At 40.1% G+C, this 21364-nt stretch overlaps 1 long non-coding RNA gene across 1 annotated transcript in view; it reads left to right on the forward strand.

Moving 5' to 3' along the window:
• The first annotated feature begins 3531 nt into the window (after positions 1–3531).
• LOC136846447 (uncharacterized) overlaps positions 3532–21364 on the forward strand; it is a 36691-nt gene continuing 18858 nt past the window's right edge. The window contains exons 1-2 of the long non-coding RNA XR_010855401.1: positions 3532–3623; positions 7997–8114. This is a non-coding gene — a long non-coding RNA (uncharacterized lncRNA). The remainder of the gene's footprint in view (positions 3624–7996; positions 8115–21364) is intronic.

Raw genomic sequence — 21364 nt, forward strand, 5'->3', positions numbered from 1 at the left:
TGAATATGTATAGTCATTACAATAATCGGATAAAGGGGGTCATTTAAAAAAAATAAAAGCTTTTTCATTTATACAGCCTCTTCAAGGCAGACTGTACTAACCGCATGCATTTTATCTAAAAATTAAGTAACCATGTATTTTAATTCTTAAACAATAACCTTTCTTTTCATTTGTTTGCCATGGCCTCATATACTTGGTCTTCTAATCCTAATTAATTAACATTGTTCAGGGTCACTTTATAAAGTTATCAGTGGGTAACCAAATCTAAAGTAATTACTTTTTGCAAGTGTTTAAATCACCTTAGGGTTATGTTGAAGAAATTTGTCCCAATGTGTTATTAAAAGTAATGTCACAGCTTCATAAATCCCTTTAGTAGTAAAGTTCACTGCAAGGCAGAATGATGAGGTAACATAAAGCATTTGCCACTGTATTCTTGTATATCGATGACACACCCGAAGAAGTTTGGGGACATCAGCTTGTATGGCGAGGTATTATGATTAGCAAGAACTTGCTAGAAAATTGCCTCCCCTTTTGTTGTTGTTGTTTGTTCTGTTGTTTTCATTTACTGTGAAAGGTTGATCATAGACCATCTGTCTATCGACTTAGCACAGTCAAATACAAGGGTTTTAAAGATTAAGGCCACTCCCTTTAAGAAGATCTTTCTTCGAGGCAAAGTGATCTCTGTCTGGCAGTTTCCTTGCAGGCAAAACTCCTGCGGGCATCAGCTGGAGATGATTCAACACCCCATATGTTGGAAGTGCCCCTGCCCCATAGGAGGAATGATAAAAGGAAAAACAACGAGGTTGGATGGGTTAGGGATAGTAGTGTACAAAGGACAGGTGAGTGAAGAGGACCCAACACCTGGCCCCATCAATGCCCTGCATCCTGTACCATGGCCCTTCTCAAAGTATGTTTTCTCCTCGTGCCCTTCGACCGCGAGCCCTTGTTCAATGTCCACCGTTGACCCGGGTTAAATGCCCTGCATGCCATTGCCCGACCCTTCGTGAAGTTCCCAATTGCCCTTCTTCGAGAAGTCCCCATCGCCGTGCCCTGCATCCTAACACGTGGAAGAACTCGCCCTAAGAAATCGCATTATCCACGGACCAATTTTCTCACGGTAATGTGCCCTGGAAACCTCCATTCAGTCACGCTTTGTCCTTGTAATATTTACTTAAATAGTGAGCCAGTAATCACTGAATCCCTTGTCAAATGTCCGTGGCCTCTAGCATCGGCAGTACTGAGTCCTTATTAATTCATCGAAGTCCTTTGGCACCCTCAGTGCAGCTTGAATTCATTATTCTTTGTCTATTTTCATTACTGGCGTATAATATGCATATCTCTCATTTCAGAGGGAAGAATTTTGTGGAAGCTTCTTGGACTGTGTCTGGAATCCCCCAGTTTCATTCATCCCGTGAGGAATCCCCTTCAGGATCAATAATCTACTTGATGTTCCTCTTTCCTGTACTGATGTCATTTTTGATGTAAATACACTCCTTTTGAATTTGCCCACGTGTTTTACGAAATATTTCCCTCAGTAATAAGAGCCCTAAGCTCATAGTGATAAATTCCCCTTGTTTTCCTCTGAATGAATTTTCCTGGACCCAAGAAGTCAGAATCATGAGCTAAATTACCTTAAATTGTTGCTACCTGTCTCACAGAGAATATCTCAAACTAAATCGCTAGGAAAAACGTAAAAATATCAATATGAATTTTGAATCTGAGAGCTTAGCCTATAGGCTATGAATTTTTTTGGCAGAACCCTTAAATTGTGTCTTGTTGGTTTTGTAATATTCTATTTTTATTCAGAAACAGTTAGTCTTGCGTAGTTTGAATGCAGTAGAAGGTGTTGGTTGGGAAATGCTAAAAGAATTATAGAGGGATGCATAAATGTGTTTGTTTTAGGTTTTCCCAACGTTTTGTTTTTATTTATAATTTTAAAATGATTTACTTGTCAAAGAAAATAATCCTGCAAAGTGAATGTATATAGTTACCTATAGAGTAACCTGTCTGAACAGGTGTTAAGTTTTGGGGATGTTGGTGCATTGGGACCATAAGTGAATAATGCATTTTTAACTGGTTAGTTTTAATCTTCATGTCATAGCATAATGTATTTGTTGGTTTTGTAATATTCTTACGGTATTAAGTTTTTGTTTTGTGATTCATTATATGATTGAAAATCCTGCAAAGTGAATATAGATACCATCTCCAGCAAAGAGGATCAGGTGTTATGTGAATTAAGTTGGTACATTGGGACCACAAGGAAAGATGCACATTAATTAGGAAGTGGTGCATTGGAACCAGATAACTCGGTGCATACGGACCATGGTACATGGTGCATTCAGACTAGTGTTGGGCCTTGAGGCAATGGTGCATTTAGTCCATAAACCCCTTCTCATTTCAAAACCATTACTTCCTTCCTTTTCCGCAGGTTTTGCCAACTTGCCTATAGTCGTCTAACAAAGTCTCAGTGTATGTTGTAGCTCTTGAATGAATAATATGAAAATGCGCTGAATGGAAACCAACAGTTTGCACGCAGGAGATAGCTCACAAACTGATCCATTAGGAAGAACAGAAATATATCAAATTGAATGAATTGGCAAGTTGGCAACTATCCTTTTCATGTCTTCCAGTGCAGCCATAGACTGCCTCTCTTCCCGCAGGCCATTCACTCCTTTCCTAGTCTTGTGAAGAGGTGAATACACATATTTAGATATACCGAATGTATATTCACTGATTGAATAAGCATTGGCCGTTTTGGGGAGGAAATGGCCGAGTAATTAACTGAAAACGAGGTTTGATTTTGTGTCTGTTGTAGACCTGCAGCGTTGCTGTCCTACCACAGAGGCAGTAGAAGAAGAAGCTACTCAACACCTGTCATGTTATCGTATATTTTTATGCCGTAATTTTGAATTTAGTTTAGCACAGTAAAGTCTTAAATTTCATAACAGTCGGGCAAGAATCCTTTGGTCAAAGAAGGACCATTATAATCGACGTTTGGGTGAGCCTTGACTGAGCAGTGTTGCCAACCTGGGGAAATTTTCCCCAGATTTAGGGAATCAGTGGCCTGGAATCCCTGATGGGGAAAATGTCACTAAATTTCGGAAAGTTGGAAGCTTTGAGTGATATTCAGTATTCGATGCAATTTATAAAAGAAAAAACTTATTTACATATACAAGCTTTGTATATGTAAATTGGCCGTTGTGATAAATTGCAGGTGGTCAAGTTACCATAGACGATACCTTTAATAGAAATTCAAGCAGCCTTATTGAAAGAAAAAAAGAAACTATTTTTTAAAGGTCCACCCTTGCAGGAGAACCGTCTATTTTGATGCAATTTCTCCTTCATACCCACAGGTCCAATACAGTGAATTTATAATGTAGTAATGTTATTTTTTTTTCATTTGAATTAAATACATAGGGAGCCTGTATTGCTGCTTTGTGACTTTCTGAAATGTACTTTTATAGTTTAATTTCATGTGTGTTTTAATGTCAACAACGTAAGATATGAGAACTTCTGGGAAATTTCTGCCTTAGGGTTGAGGGAACTATGGAGGACGGTGGTTGGCATCACTGGACTGCCACTAGAACGAGTTGGTGATTGCTACGGGAGTGATATAAGCTTGTGTGAGGAACTCGTTTTGTAATTATTAATTTTCTGTAATGAAGACTGAAAATTGAATTTGGTAAAGGAAATTTAGGCCTGGTTTAGTACTTTTGTTGTTTCAGAGGAAGCCTTCGTATGGAATAGGCCTAGTAGCCTACCTATTGCCTTGTCGTGCCTGTGGAGGTTATAACTTTGCCTATTTATTTGATCATAGCCCTAAACGAAATGTTTCTTATTAAGTATGACGAAATCGACTCTCAACATTTCTAGGAAGCCTTTTTCACTTTATTAATAAACAATATCTCAGTGAGGAGCTCCTCCTTAGAATTACCAAAAAACTATATACCAGCTACTGTATTTTGACTTGAGTGCATTATTGCATAATTGCAGTCTGTGATGTTAATTAGGGTAATCCCTGTGTCTGTTGAGTTCTGCACAGACCCTGTAGCCATGAGGTTGTTCTTTTTATGGGGTTCGTATACTAACCATTGAGGTGAGTTGTCGGGTTGGGGGTTATAAATCTATTTACCTATTTAAGAGGCCACTCAGCAGATTGACATCTCAATGGAGGTCTGTTCCAAGTGTTGAGTTGTGGAAATAGTTGTTCATTGTTATAATAACACTCAAATAGATGATTTAATGTTTTAGAAATTACAAAAATACTCAAAGTTTTCAAGTTTTAAAATGTTACAAAATACAGATACTTTGTTCAAGCTAATTATAAATATTTTCCACTAACCCAACCTGTGGGATTTTGGGTTCTTACATGAACTCAAAAGTTACTGTTTTCATTCATTTTTATACCATTTTTATTTTTATGTTGCTAATGAAGTTAAGGAACATATTATGGTCATAGAAACTGTATTGTTAAAGTCAGCATTTGATCTTGATATTAGTTAAGAATAGGTAGAGGGTAGCTTATGTGGAATCTTTCAGTTATGTTTTGTATAATTTGCAAGGAATTTGTGAGTACCTTTTGACACTGTGTGGCAGGTGAATCATATGTCACAAAGTGTCACAGGTACTTTGTGGCAGATGGGTCACCTTCAGTGTCACAATTAGTTATCTGACACCAGGTACTAATCCTATAACAAATTTTCACAAACACTGATGTCAGGTCATGCTCGAAAAAGCCGGGTTTAGTCCTTTTTAATGACTCCTGTAGTTCAGGTGTACAATTTATGTTCTTTATATTATTTTATCTTTATTGCAAAATTTTGTGGCTCAAGTTTTGAAAGATTCTGATGTTCATATCTGTGTTGTAGTAGTGGTTTCAGAGATACTGAACTGCCCATACATATACTAATGCAATTATAGGGGATACAGGAACATATTAAATGCCCCCATGATACCTCTGCAAGTCCTAATTCTAATTATTAAATGTTTTCAGAGTGTCTATTGTTTATTGAATATTTTCAGTGACACCAAGCACTAGGTTATTTAAGGTTAGGAGGTCAAGGATGGCAAAGGCCCAAGCCTTGCTCACCCGGTAGGGACCCAGCATCCTAGGTTAGGTTAAGGTTGGGGGGGACATCCAATGGGGTCAGGTAAGAAACAGGTGCCCTTGGGTTGGGTTAGGTTGCAACCCTCTTATTTATTTTAATTTACAGTTCTTTTGGTCAGGTTAGAGCAGAATAGGCCCCTGTATTCCAGTTGGTTGTGTTTTCCTCCCCTAAAAGTCCTGGTTTCCCTGCTGCGGTCCCCCAACATTGCAGGATATGTAAGGGGGCGTGCAATGTCTCTAGAACTACTGATTTACTACCAAATTGAGTACCAGAAACATTGAGAACACACACTAAAACAGGAAAACCTTATATTGAATAACAGAATGTGATTATGGTCTGCATGTCCACAGGTGGAAAAGAGTGTGCAGTTGACCTTTCATCTAAAGCTTAAGCCAGTGTTGAGTGGGTTTAGTGTCTGAGCCTCTGTAATGACACTTGACTATGACCTGTATTTTCCAGTAATAGGATTACCTCCTTTCATTGAATGTTGTAAAGTAATGTCATGAATACAATGCAAGCTATTTGAAACTGATATGTGGGATGAATCTCAACTTACAGGCACCATCCCACCTACAAACGAGTTACGTTCTGGACGGCTGTTTGTATGTTGAATTGTTTGTAAGGTGGTTACTGTGCTCTTCATGCCTATTAAAGTACAGCATGATATAAAATTAATACAGTATTTTACATTTATTCATCCTAAAACCAATTGGTTCTTAGCCATGTTAAATAGTACACTGTATATACAGTACTGTATGTATAAGATTAGAATAGGTTTATTCACAAAACAAAATTTGAACTGTATGGGCAGCAAAACAAAATTTGAACTTACGGGGAGGGACTCTGAAGACCATTTTAATGTGTGATCCCATTTGTTTGTATCTGAATGTTTAATGTTTAATGTTCAAGAGGATGGTGTCTGTATTGCATGAATGTTTAGTTTTTGTTTCATTATGCCACAAACCCTCAATCACGTAAACCATCCACCTTGAAAAGGAAACCTCAGGTTTTCAGGCATTGCCCAGGGAAGGGAAGGACAAGCCTTATAATAGATTCCTCTCCCCTTTCAAGACCCTCGTGCCCTCTGTGCCTCATGCAGGAGGCTTGATCGAAATTAGACTAGCCCATGTTCTAAGTACCATGTCTGGCTGTTTAAAGAGTGGGTGAAGTTTACCAGGAAGATGAAGAGAGACGAGGTCTCCTCAGTGTCATCAGATTGTAATACTCCACCAGTGACACTGAAAGTCCTCATGATCAGAGTGCCACTTGGCACCCCCTGCCCTCCCCTGAGATGATTCTGTTCTTGGACACATCAAACAAGGGTTGGGGTGAACACCTGGGGGAGGTATTAGTGTCAGGTGTATGGGACTGGAATGACAAGCACCTCAATATCCTGGAACTGAAAGCTGCATTTCTGGTCCTTCAGGAGTTTCAGGATTGAGTTGATGGGCCACTCCTTGGTGTTTATGAGCGACAACACCAGTGGTGGCATGCGTCAACAAGCAAGGGGGATTGGTGTCCTTCCAGCTTCACAGTTTGGGGATGCGGTTGCACTCGTGGGCAGTAGCTCACTAGGTAAAGCTGTCTGTCTGGTACATATCAGGGACTCTGAACATAAGCCCAATTGCCAGAGTCATGATAAGGACAAAATGGTCTCTGAACCCAGGCATTGCAGAGAGACCCTTTGAGCTTGGGGGTTTTGGGTATAGACCTATGCCTTCCCTCTGTTTTGCCTGATTCATTGGGTAATCAACAGGGTGCTGAGTACCCTGAATCTCAGGTTGATTCTGGTGGCCCCCAAGTGGCCACATGCTGATTTCGTATCTGGACCTGCTAGCTCTGTTATCCGAGGCTCCGAGAGAGATTCCCACCAGGCCGTGAAAGCGTTGGCACTTCACACCTAGAGACTAGCCAGCATCTCCTATGAGCAAGAGGTTCCTCTTGCTGCACAGCAAAGATGTCTGGATACCTTCAAAAATCTCCAGTGGCTGCATGCCAGGGGAAATGGGCCATCTATAGTTGGTGTCATCAGCAGAGTATCTCTCCAATCAGAGAAACTCTTCAGCGGGTAGCGTGGACTGTCTCGTCTTTCTTTGCTGAAAGAAGCTTCTCTTTGTCTTGGTCATTAAGGGCTACAGGTCTTCACTTGTCCAAATCCTTAGTTTGAAAGGAGTCGATCTCTCTTCCTTGTGGAAGATCTCCATGCTCCTGAGAAACTTTGAACAGTCTTGCCTACCCAGAGAACTCAGTCCCCATGAGTAGGATGTGATTCTCATTCATGAGGAGCCTGACCTGTACCCCTTACGAGCCTTTGAGAGAGTTGTCATACAGAAATCTGACCCTTGAGACTGTTTTCTTCTTGCACTGGCTTTGGCGAAGGGAGTAAGTGAGATTCATGGCCTCTCCTTTGATGCCAAGCACTTGAGGGGATGGGGATCAGTAAGTTTTTCCAAGAATTTGTTGCGAATACTCAGACTGCCCCAGGTATTAGAATGAGGGGTGGCTGAGGTGAGACGAAAATGTAAAGAACTTCAGGTTTGTATGTTAGGAAAAATACAAATTAATGTAAATTTTTTTTTTTTTTGTAGATGTTATGTTCCTTCTGTGATGTTTTGTGAAATGGTGGTGAAATGAATAGTATTAAAGGTTATGTATTTTCATTGGAAGCATTCTTTGGATTCATAGTTAGCCCTATTCTGTTGGCATCATGCATCAGGTTGCTGAGGTTTTGTAGAAAGGTTGCTGATTATGTAGAATGTGTTTGTTACTAATCTAAGACTTCTGGCATGCATTCATTCTTCACTTTCATATTTATTTATTATTTGTATCTGGTATATAGATATGCAGATAATTACTTTCTCTGACCTCTCTCTTTATTCTTCTTCCAGAGGTTGAAGCCTAACATTGCAGCAGAAGCCAAGGGAAAGGTGTCACTTAAAATTATCCATTACACCCAGAGGTACTGAATTCACCAATTGACTTTTCACACTTCAAAAGTTGATGCAGGTAAGCAATCATTGCCTAGTCACCCACCAAGACCTACTTTGTATTAAGAAGTGAGACACGAGATCAGAATCTACTGAACCTGAAAATTGTTGACTTATGTATTGGTAATTCTACATTGCAGCTCCTGTTGCCCTCTCTTCTTTGATTCCTCTTAAATAAAATCCCTTCTGTGGTGGTGTGGTGTATCCTGCTTGTCCACTGAAGTGCTTTTCTTATTGGATGTTTTGTTGTGTTGTGGGATGGTGTACTTTTGGTGTTTGTAGGAACCTCTGTGTGTTTGTCTCAAAGGAACTGGATACACCAGTTGCTTTTCTTAATCACATGAATTTTCTTTTAAGTTTTCTTTTTATTTAAAGATAGAGGCCTATGTTATTTAGTGGTTATCTTGTTTGCCTTGGCTATTTATAACAGTAGGTAACTGTCCAAATAATAAATTTTAATACAAAACTTTACTATACAGTATAGTAATACTTGCTGTCATTATTATTATTAATTAGGAAAAGAGAGTTCTAGACTTTGAATAAACACCTAGCCCGACCAATATCCAACAATTACTCAATTTACTGCACACACCTATTCCCGTTGCACTACTCGCCCAAGCCAGCTCATGACCCCAACAACCAAAATAAAGACTTATGAACCAACCCAACAAACCACAAACAAGAACACTCACAACCTTTCATCACCACCACAGACTCCTGATTGCTTCCCATGACCTTTTGTTTTTCTCCCTACCGTCTGCTATACGTCTTCTGACGTCACAGCAACAACCATTGCAGCCATTCCTAACATAATGAGAGGACTGGCTTTACAAACACCCAATAAAATTAACAGCATACTTTGTCTACATTTCTTAAATGTATAACGCCTATACCTACTTCACTAACATTTAAGGAAAGCAACAAAATAATAATGATTAAATTAATAAAACTGACATAATCAGACTTGGCCCTGGGTCACTTTCCCACCTCCTGATCATCTTTCCAGATGAATGAGAGTTTGGAAGAAGTATAAATAAATGTATTATATATCCCTATAATATGTTTGTCACATTATACTGTATAAGTATTACTTACAGTAATACTTATACAGTATAATCCTCTTTAACAATGGTTAACCAAACAAGTGAATTTAGGAGTTATTGTAGGAATGGCATGCAATAATGATTATAAACAAAGACATGACTTAGAAATTCAACTTGCATTCTCATACACTTCATAGCTTCAAGTGCCATCTGAGTAAATTATGTACACAGTTTCTTATGAGATTAATAGTTTTTCTATAAATTAATTTTGCAAAATAAAATGTTTACAGTTTTGAAAATTATTTCTTTGAAGGGTCAGTTATATAACAGCAGATGTAAGGTAACTTAATCCCTGTCCTGCAATGCAGATGTTAGATACAATGTAACAGGGTATTATGGTGAATACCAGAGAAGGTTATCTGTTATCTGGTCACTGTTGGGAGTGCTGTTTTTCTAGAATAATCCTTCCTAACATCATACAACAGAACGTTTTGTATAAGTGACTTACCAAGCAATTACACAGCTACTAGCTTTCTACACAGCAGTCTGACGAAATTCATACTTTCGCGGTGGCGCTGCCATCGCTAGTGTAGGTAATAGGGTCCCGCCCTATTTCGGGACTGATAGGTACAAGTCAGCATAGAGCTTCAATTCGTTTTCTGTGGCTCCCGATTAACGTCGTTAGTCTTTTGCAGTTGCTGGTTCATCTTTTCTGGGTTTTTTAGTCCAGTATTTTTGGTGAAGTATTCTCTCTCATTTTTTTGCGGTGGCTTTTTCTATCATAGTAATATTGTTAGTTAACTTTATTTGTAAGATGGACAAATATGTCAGACTCCAGCTATTCAAGCATTCATTATTGCATTGAGGGTATTCAAGCATTCATTATTGCATTGAGGGGTGTAAAATTAGACTTGTTAAAGTGGCTTATGATTTGCACACTTAAGTGTGGCAAGTGTAGGGGGCAGGAATATAGTTGAGAGCTTACATGTCCAGAGTGTCAGGGTTAGGAAGATAGCAAAGGGAAGACCTTGAAATCCCATCTGGACAACTAAGACTGAGATAGGAAAAGGAAGGCGGCCCTTAGATCCAAAAGTAGAGCTAGTCATGAGATTCCTTCTTTACCTGATGTTGTAGAAGATAGCTCTGTTTCTTCTCCTTTGATTCATGTTGTGTCTCCCATCCTTAGCCCTCTTACACATTTACCCCACACTCTTTTACCAGGTTCCCATGGTTGTGATCCCAACGTTGTTGCCAGTCTTGAAGCAAAATTCTTAGCCAATACTGTTATGGAATTAACTTCCTCTTTCAGGGATTTTGAGTTGAAAACAGCGCAAAGTGTCAGTGTTGCACCCAGTAACAGTGTTTTGAGTGTTGAGGAGGTGGCTGTCCATCAGCTGGTGCTCCTAGACGAAGGTTATTGCCCCGGTCCCCTGCATACCGGAGGTCCAAGGGAGGCCAGTTGCATGGCACCAGGCTACGATAGAGCGCCACTGAAAAGGCATCTCGTTCAGTGCTTCTCGTCTCTCGTCGGATTTAGAAGACTTTGCTGGACGTGAGGCATCAGTGGCGTCGATCTTCCATCTCTTGGCCTTTGAAAAGACAATTCAGTGTGGCAGACAGCTCTCCTCCTTCTGTCAACTGTGGCAACTGTGGAGTGTTTGGTGCCAACATTTGGTCACTTGGCGTCAAAAGTGGGGCACTCGGTGCCTCTTCCTCCATCAGCTCAGGAAAATTCTGCTTTAGCCCCGATTAAGTGTCAGCTTGAGGAACTTATGGGCTTTTTAAAAAGAAACTGTCATTTCCAAGAGGATGAGGATAAACTGGAACAAGATACCTCAACGTTGCTAAGGTTCCTTCTGGCGAATTTTCCAGATTTCTTTGAGCCTGCTGCTCCTGTTTCCCCAGCCTCGACATTTCTTATGAGGAAACTGACTGCTAACATCATTTGCCTCCCCAAGCTAGTGGTTTCCTCTTCCTCAAAGAAAGTTTTTCGAGAAGTGGACAAGTGGCTGGCCATGAATAGGAACCAAGGTAGAGGCCTGCTTCCAAACTTCTCAAGAAATAGCATCAATTCTACGCCACTGGGGAAGCTCCCTCCTTGGGAGTCTCTGCCGCCTCCCAGGGGGTTTTCGCTCTGCATTCTCCACGGCCAAGATTTCCTTGTTGTTGCCCGAACTGGACCGTCTTGCCAAGAATCTGTTCAAGGTAATAGAAATTTTTGCTTCCTTGATTGGATGATGGGAGCTTTAGCTAGAAAAATCGAGGATTATCTGGTCTTGGCCGAAGATTTCTCTTCTGACTGGTTTGGAGTATTGTCTTGCGCAGGGATGGTTCTTCCGAGCTCATCTCCCTGTTTTTTGATGGGAATCTTGAAGAAGTGAGAGCTGCAGTGCACCTTTGCCACTATAGGAGTCACCACAACACAGAAGTCAGCTCTCTTGTTCTCTCCATTAGGCAGACCCCATCTCTTGCCCCAAAACACTGTCAAGGCCTCTTCCTCTCTGATCTTCAGAAGAAATCCAGCTGGTCTTCTGGCTCAATTTTCCAAGTGGCCTGAAGCTCCCTGTGAAAGACTTTGAACCACTTCATTCTCTTCTCTACAACACCCCTTTCGAGGAGGAAAGTAGAACCCCAGATTCAAGGATGTGTTCAGTGATCACCCCGCTAATAATACTTAAAACCCCTCTAAAAACACTTAGAACTGCCCGTTTTGATAGTTTAAACACAAGAAAAACCCTGTAAAAATGCTTATACCTGAGTATTTTAATAGTTTTATCACAAAAAGTGCATTTATTCATGAAAATTATATGAAAATACAGTAATTAGTGAATATTTCTCAGTGAAAAATACTGTGAATGGGCGAATTTTCCGCAAATAATGGGTAGATATGTTCCACAGAGAAACCCGCGAATGCGTGAGTCCACGAATCATGAGAACATGAATACTGGGGGTTTACTGTATGGACTTTAATTTAGACCTGGGACTGATCCACATCCCCATCTAGATCGACCAAAATGCCTTTATTTAAACCAGCTGCTAAGAAATGAGAACATAGTCCTTCGCACTGCGGTTGGAGCCAGGCTACACCTCTTTTGGGAGGATTGGAGCTGCAGAGGGCCAGAACCTTGGGTAGTCCAAGTATAGAGGAAAGGATTTTCCAGCCCTCCTCATGAAAAACCTCCCTTATCCAAGTCGCCGATCAACTTGACTGCCTACTTGGCTAACTCCGAGAAGCTTGCCGCTTTTTCTCTAGGGGTAGAGTCCCTTCTTCGCAAAGGGGCAATAGAGGAGGTTTTAGATCTCAACTCAGAGGGATTTTAATTACTGTCTCTTCATGGTCCCCAAGTCATTGGGGGGAGGGGGGCCGGCGGCTAGAGGCCAGTTGTGGATGTCAGCTTCCCGAATTGTTTCGTGCTGGAAACCAAATTTCATATGGAAACCAGTCAATAGGTCATGTCCTCTTTCTATAAGGGCAACTGGATGGTTACCCTGGGCATGCAGGATAGCTTTTTCCATGTCCCGATACATCCAGATTCAAGAAAATTCCTGCACTTTGTATATGGGGTTCTCCAGTTTCGAGCCTTGTGCTTCTACCTGTCCACTGCCTCACCATTGTTCACTCAAATCCTACCTCCTCTTGGGAAATGGCTTCATCTTCCCGATGTCAGTGTTTGTCTCAGTCTTGAAGATTGGTGCTTTACTCTCCTTGGACTTGCTCACCGCTTCAGTAGATGATTCTGCTGGGGACCTGGCCCTCAGTAGAACCGTTCGTAAAGAGGGGCAGGCTTCATGAGGCCTCTTCAGTTTAATCTGGGAAAACCCAACCAGACTCCTTCCTTTACCCCCATCTCCTCAGAGATCAAGACAGACCTTTGATAGTGGTTGTCCATAGAAAGACTTTTAGAGGGGAGTCTCTTCTACCACTGCACCTAGAATTTTATTCTGACGCTTCAGGAGGTTTGGGGAGCCCTTCTATGGAGTTGGAATATCTCAAGGATGTGGCTGGTATATCAGAGAGCTCCACATCTATGCGAAGGAACTAAGGGCCATTCGACTGAGCCTCCAGGTTTTTTCTCTTTTAGTTTCTGGCAAAGCAGTAGCGGTTTATGTGGACAACACCAAGGCGCTGTTTTATGTCCACAAACAAGGGAGCACCCACTCCTTCTCTCTCTATGAGTCGGTGAAAGACCTTCTCTGGACAGATCAGTACCAGGTGAAGATTATCACTTGCTTCTTCCGGGGAAAATTAATGTCCTTGCAGAATAATTGAATCGCTGCAATCTAGTGTTGCCGATGGAGTGGACTCTGGACTCTTTGTAGTGATGATTTCTGGAAACTTTGAGACAGACCAGCTATGGACTGCTTTGCAACATCAAGAAATCATTGTTTGCCTCCCTGTAGCTCCCCAGTCCTGGACCCTCTCGCATGGGCAATGGATGCCATGCTGTTGGATTGGATGGGCCTGGATGACCACGCCTTCTCGCCTTTCGGATTGATCAGGGAGGTGATCAACAAGTTCTCTTGATGACCCTGATCGCTCCATTCTGGCCCAGGGAGGAATGCTTTCTGGATCTGCTGTGTCTGTTAATGGACTTCCCAAGCCTCTCTTCTTAAGGTTCCATCGGGGATTGTCCTCTCTTGCCATAACAGGCTTCAGACTGTCAAGAGCCTCGTCAGAGCAAAAAGGCTTTTTGAAGCAAGCTACAGAAGCTTTTGCTCAGTGCAAAAGATTTTCTGCTAGCAGGCTCTACCAATCCAGGCAGTCAGTTTTCAGAGAATGTTATGTACTGACAAAATATCCAGGCAGTCAGTTTTCAGAGAATGGTATGTACTGACAAAATAACATTTCATCTTGTAGAACCTTTATAAACCAGTTAGCTGACTTTTTACCTTTCCAGAGGACCGATAGGAAGTTTTCTCCCTCTACCATCAAGGGGTATAGGTTATTGTTTTAGGACATCAGCGACCTCATCAGTTCCTTTGAAACCTCCAAATTAGAAAATCCTGGAATTCTCTCCTGGAATTTGGATGTTATTCTGAAGTAGCTTACGAGCTCAACTTTCGAACACCTCAGCTTGACCTCTTTTAAGAATCTCATGAAGGAGACTCTTTCTTGTGGCATCAGCGATTGCCAAACGCGTGAGCAAGCGGCAAGCCTTCAGTATGAGAGTAGAATTTTTCAAATGGAAATGCAGTATACTCTCTCTCTCTCTCTCTAGGTTTCTGCGCCAAGAATGAGGACGTTTCCAAGCCATGGCCTTGCTCGTTAGTTATTAAGAAAGTAACGGACATCCTCGGGCCAGAGGAGGAAGAAAGACCTCTTTGTCCTGTGGGAGCCTTGAAGTACTATCTTCAGAAGACAGAAAAGATCAGAGGACCCTCTGACATGCTTTGGCGCTCAGTGAAGAACCCCTCATGCCCTTTGTCAAAGAATGCACTTTATTTCTTCCTTAGAAGTTTGATTACAGAAGTTGATTTTCAAGTTCAACAAGATGTTTTATCCTCCCTTAAGGTCAAAGCTCATGAGGTTTGAGAGCTCGCACTCAGCCCCCACAGTGCCCCTCTTTTTTGACTCGCTTTGCACCCGCTTCATCAATCTTCCACACCCGACCAATTGGCGCCAACTTCCTACTGTGGAACATTCGGCATGAACAGTGAGGCACTTGATGCCAAACTCTGGGCACTTAGCGCCAACTTCTGGGATCCGTGGCTGGCATGGTTGGGAAAGGAAGCATAGGGGGCTCTCTGTCCCTCTACTGTCTCTTCCCCTTGTTGTAAGGTTACTGAGTTTAAAGGAACCCTTGGGGTACAGTTTACCTGGAATACCCGCCAGTTTTTAATGGTTGGGGTGGTGGTTCTTAATTTTGATTGTAGGTGACAATATTGTGTTTATTCTGGTCTATGCCCAAGGCAAGGGCGCTGTTTGTTGTCTTTGTCAGCCATCGGTGAACTTCCATGGCTGCAGGTACCCACTTAGCCAATACTGCCACATCCCCTCTACAGGTTAAGATGAGTATTGACCAGAGGCGGTACCTGCCTGAAGTGGCTCCCTTACCAGATAAGGTACAACAAGCATTGGCCCAATGCTAGCAACCTTTCTAGTGCAAATTCATTATCTTTATTAATGTTTTGGATTAGAACATGTCCATGATTCCCACCTCCTTGCAGTGTGGAACCAGCTATGTAATTGCTTGGTAAGTCACTTATATAAAAATGACATTTTTATGATAAAATAAAGTTTTATATATATACCAAGCAGTTGCATAATCAGAGCCCACCCTCCTCCCCTCAATGGACATTAGGCATCAAACAAATTGAAGCTGTATGCTGAGTTGTAGAGTATATACCTATCAGTCCTGAAGGTGGGCGAGACCCTGTCACCTACACTAGCGATGGCAGCTCTACCGCGAAAATTTGAATTTCATTAGACTGCCATGTGGAAAGCTAGTAGCTATATAATTGCTTGGTTAGTATAAATAAAACTTTATTTTATCCTAAAAATGTCATTTTGTTGAATTTCCATTAATATCATACAACAGTATATTTGCAGTATTTCCATGTAAGTTACTGAATTCTCTTATGATGTTTCATCTTTGTAGAAGCAAAATATGTTTTTATATTATGCACAGTATTGAGAAAGATCTGGCAAACAACTCTGTACTTTATTGATGCCGTACTGGTATTGTAGGTTATAAGAAGTAAACAAGTAGCATGATGTTCATTTTAAGTAAGAATAGGGATGGTTAATTTGGAATTGGAGGGAACATATTATTAATGATATGACAGAATAGTACTCTAATCGTTAGTGTGAGCTAACACTGGGGAAGGGGACTTCCTCATATCTTTGGATCTCTTATATGTGCACTCCCATGTTCCCGTTCATGTGGCAGTCAGGAGATACGTGTACCTTCTGTGGGGAGATAGAGTAATTCAGCTTTAAGCTCTCTGCTCTATTTTGGGCACTGCCCCTCAAGTCTTAATTCCCAGAGTTTACACACCAGTAGCTGCCTTGGATGGCTTCCTCAGTGATGCATCTTTAGATGTTTCTTCATTATATGTCAAAATTTGACTTAACTGTGAGGGATACTATAGTATGCCATGTCTTTCAGATTATCATCATCAGTGCACAGGTTTCTCCAGAGTCCAAAATCCTCTATCCAGCAGTGACAGTGTCTCATTCCCGGGTCTTTTTGTTTGTTTCCTTCTTGAGGGCCATTGTGCCACCTCAGATATTACAGTATGCTGTATTATGTTTCTGCCCTTTTGTCCCACCAACATCCTCCTTTTGCACTCATTTTCTTCATTCAGAAGACTGTCAGAGTACTGTTTCAAGCTTTCCAGTATCCTTTTTTATTTCATCTTTAATTCCTCCGTGTTTATCTTTGGTTTCCATTGTCCCTGTTACATCTCTACAAGTTTCAGGCTCATATATATTCTGAATATTGGTCTCATGTTTGTGTATATATTGTATGGAGTTCATTAGAAAATGTAATTATTTTCATTTTTATATAAGCTGCTTTTCCTGCATTACTTAACCATAAAAGATTTAAGATTTGTTGTAGCTTTTTAAGCTCATTAATCATTTTTAAATATGTAACTTACCAAGTAATTACATAGCTATTAGTTTCTACTTTAATGGCAGCTTTAGAATTGAAATTCGCGGTAGCACTCTTTTGTGTTGGTGCAGGTAAGTGCCCCACCCACTTCTGGGGAAGTATAGGTACAACAGCTGAAGAGCTAAGTTCGTTTTTGTTACTCAATGACCATACATCAGTTGTTCAGCAGCTTTGTTTTGAAGTTCAGGAGTATTCACCAGATGGTTCTGATTGTTTTTGAAGGATTTGGTGAAGTATTCTTTACATTGTTGGTCTCTGCGCTATATTTTCTTTGCTTAGATAAGCTTAGCTTAGCTTTTTTGGTTTTTTGACCTATTATGTCAGACTCAAGTAAGTCTAGTAACCAGCATTGTTGCAAGGGCTGCAATACTAGGTTGACTTCCAAATATGACGCTCATTCAGTGTGTTTTCATTGCCGAGGACAAGTTTGTTCTCCTGACTTGACATGCGAAGAATGTATAGACTGGGATGAAATTAAATGAAGAATTTTGACTGCCCATTTAGATAAGTTAGAGAGGGCTAGGCATGGAAAGGTGGCTGCTAGAGCCAAGGCCAGAGCTTCAGTGTCCTTTACTCCTAGACCAGTCCTATTCATACTTCTCTCGCACTCCCTATGACGCTATTACCTGGCTCCCTCCCTTCTGAACCTAGTGTCATTGCCAGTCTCGAAGCTCGGATAGACAAGAAATTTGATGCGTTAGTGAACACGGTTGCTCAAATAGGAGCTTCGGTAAAAGAGTATTTAGATTAGGCGAGTGGTGATCCCTGTGCTAGTGTTGATGCAAGTGTTAGTGGTAGTGTTGTGTCAGTGGAGGGGGTGGCTACTCGTCCCATCGATGATCCTAGACAAAGGTCCCTGCCAAAATCCCCTTCACCTGGAAGGAGGCAAACCATAATTCCAAGGGAGGTAGGTGGTGTTTGCCCACTAGTAGTTGCTCCCTCAACGGAACCTGTTACTATTTCCCAGGTGTCGGCAGCTAAGCGCTGGAATGGTGTACCAGTGGATCACACCTTATCTTCCAGTGGTTCTGATTCCAAGCCCAGAGGACACGGTTGGTGTTTTCATGATTCCTCCAGGCCTTTGAAGAGACATATTGGAGAATCAGAACCCCTCGATTCCTCGCAACGCCCCAAATGGACCAAGAGCCTTCATGTAGCCATTGGGGCTATAGAGAGTTCCTGTTGGATACCAAGTTCCCATTGGCTCCCAAGCGCCAAGTGGCTCCTAAGCGTGCAATGGGATCAGAATGCTCAGTGGCTCCCTGTTACGATTTCACTTATTTGATATGCAACATTTATTCTCCATATGAACTCTCTAAAGACAATTTTATGTCAACCACTTAAGTCATGAAACTTTCTAATTACATTTCATTGAATAACTGCCAGGATTCTTTCCATTCTTTAAAGTTAAATCATTATTACTGAATTAAGTACTTTAAAAGAATATGTATACACAGGAATATTGTTACCTTAGAGTATACTGCTCCTTGAGGGTCAACCCTTAAACTTTCTGTGCACCAATAATGGAATACAAAAGAGGATACATAAAACTTCTACAAAAAGCCAATAACAATTTATTATAAAATTATCCAACGAAATTAAATAGAACTATGAGTAACATAATCAAGGTCTTCCAACAATTACTTTTCAAGTACTCAGTTGAGTATCAAAAGAACGATTATGGATATAAACATAAGGTTACTAAATGAATACATAACAGGTTATTAACTAAACGGTTCAAAGTTAACTATTATCAATTAAATGATGAGGATCCCAGTACAAACATACGATGGTGATAGTTACTTTAAGAGTTGCGTTTATGAGTTACTTTTACGAGTTACTTTACAAGAATTACTCTACCGGAGACAGTACGACAGTTATCAATAATAACAATTTTAGGTCCAGAGCTTACAAATACAACGGGAGAGAGGAATGTGCCAAACATTAAATTACCACAAGCACCATTAACTGTGGAAACACATTGGCCAATACCTGGACCAACACCATCAAAGGCTTTCTACACCCTCGATCTTAAATGACAACAGCATACTCAGCTGTACACGAGTTATACAAAACACAGACTATCACGACGAAGGAAACTCTTAAACACAATCACAAATGAATTATTCTAATTCCAGGCTTACTCCTTCTACCGTCGAATAGTAAAAACAGTATACTTTACCCAAATCCTCAGGGCACAATATCAGACCATGGTCAATACATTCGTATAACCCTTCCTATTAACCAGCACTCAATTCCCTTCTCTCCGTTTAAACCATCGTCTCACCACAGGTGGACAAACTCTTTGCTTCTGGCCTCTGTATCAGGATCAACTATATCCACCGATACCTTCTGTCGTACTGCTCAACTAGACTTCTCGTTGAGCCGTCCACTTCCACTCGGTATCTCGAATAGAAAACGTAAAAACAAGGGGATTAGTTGTTAAACAAGAATATCTTACTCAACAATTACGAACTTTACGGTACTCAAACGTCTGTAAGGATCTTAAAGAAAAGAAACAGGAACAACGACAGACGTCTGATACCAACGCCATCTCTTGGCTAGAGTACAGTTATAAACAATGGAATTTTTACTTAAGTTCACTAACACCCCCATACTACTATGAAAAATTCTTTTAAAAAAATTTTTACTTTATGAATTATAAACTCATTTGACAAGTATCAAAATTACTGGGATATAATATTACTTGAAATACAGTATCTACAATTCTTATTGTATACATGGATCAATAAATTTTAAGCACCTTAACATTAACAATCCTAGCTTTCTTAACAACCAATAATGTTTACAATCGGGACAACGCATCCGCTACTATGTTGTCTTTTCCGGGTATATGGGCAATTTCTAAGTTGAACTGCTGTAAATACAGAAACCAGCGTGTTAACCTCTGGTTCTTATTTTTAAATTGGCTCAAGAACTTTAAAGGGTTATGGTCGGTCCTGACTTTAATTACATGAGTATTGCCAGTTAGATAGACCTCATAATGTTGAATAGCTGACCACAAAGCCAAAGTTTCCTTTTTCAATTACAGAGTATTTACGTTGGGCATCTGTAAGCTTATGGGAGTAATATGATACAGGATGCTCAACCCCATTATTATCTTTTTGTGACAACACTGCTCCAATGCCATAATCTGAAGCATCCACTGTTAGTATGAAAGGATCTAAAAAGTTAGGGTTTTTAAAATGTACCGGTTTACTAATTAGTACAGACTTCAACTTTTCAAAAGAATCTTGACATCCACTAGTCCATGCAAACTTAACGTTCTTCTTTAACAGATTAGTTAATGGGACCGCTACTTCTGATAAATTGGGAACAAATTTCTATAAAACCAACTAACCCAAGAAACTGTCGAATATTTTTACGGGACTTAGGATTTTCAAAATTCAAAATTGCCTTGATATTACTATCCTTAGGCGCTACAGTACCATTACCAACTGTATGTCCCAGATACGTTACTGAAGCCTTACAAAAATCCGATTTTTTTAAATTCACAGTTATATTGGCTTCTTTCAAAGCTACAAACAAAGCTTTCACATGTTTCTTATGCTCTTCCCAAGAATCATCATATACCACTACGTCATCTATATATACTATACAATTCTCTAAGTTAGCTATAACATTATTCATTAATCTTTGAAAAGTTGAAGCTGCGTTTTTTAATCCAAACGGCATTACTTGACACTCAAACAATCCATCACTTGTCACAAATGCAGAAATACTCTTGGCGTTTTCTGTTAATGGAACTTGCCAATACCCTTTACACAAATCAATTTTTGTTAAATATTTAGAACATCCCATCCGATCTACGCAATCCTCTAACCTGGGTAGTGGATAAGTATCTGAAACAGTTATCTTATTCACCTTCCGATAGTCCACACATAACCTCACTTCTCCATCAGGTTTAGGCACTAATAGCACTGGTGATGACCAAGGGCTATTACTGGGAGAAATTAATTTGTTTTTTAACATATAATCCACCTCTTTTTTAACAAGTTCTTTCTTTAAAGGATTCATACGATAAGGATGTTGTTTAATTGGTCTTACATCACTCTCTAACTTTATATCGTGTGTAGTTACACTAGTTCTACCAGGTTATCTCCAAAAAATACTGGCATGTTCCAAAATATCCTTCATTTCTTCTCTTAAATCTGGTTGCAGATGAGCTAACTTAATATCCAAGTTATTTAAAATTTCAGAATTTCTTTTTAAAGACACATCAACAATGGGATATACTTCATCTTGAATCACTTTCACTTTTACATTTGTAGGCTTTACTTCACCCACGTGATAAGCTTTGAGCATATTAATATGAACTACCATTTGTTTTTCTTACGATCAGGAGTTGAAATTACATAATTTGTATTATTAATCTTTTAATTACTGAATATGGACCCACAAATTTACTCTCACCAATATTACTCGTTTTTGTAAACAATAACAATACTAAGTCCCCTTCCTTAAAACTTCTATTCACTGCTTTGACATCAAATTTTTCCTTCATACTCTTTTGTGAATGAGCCAAGTGCTTTTAGCAAATTCCCATGCTTTATACAATTTACTTTTATTATCAGAAAACCATTCTACAA

This window comes from Macrobrachium rosenbergii, chromosome 15 (assembly GCF_040412425.1).
Source record: "Macrobrachium rosenbergii isolate ZJJX-2024 chromosome 15, ASM4041242v1, whole genome shotgun sequence".
In the NCBI taxonomy this organism is placed as follows: domain Eukaryota; kingdom Metazoa; phylum Arthropoda; class Malacostraca; order Decapoda; family Palaemonidae; genus Macrobrachium; species Macrobrachium rosenbergii.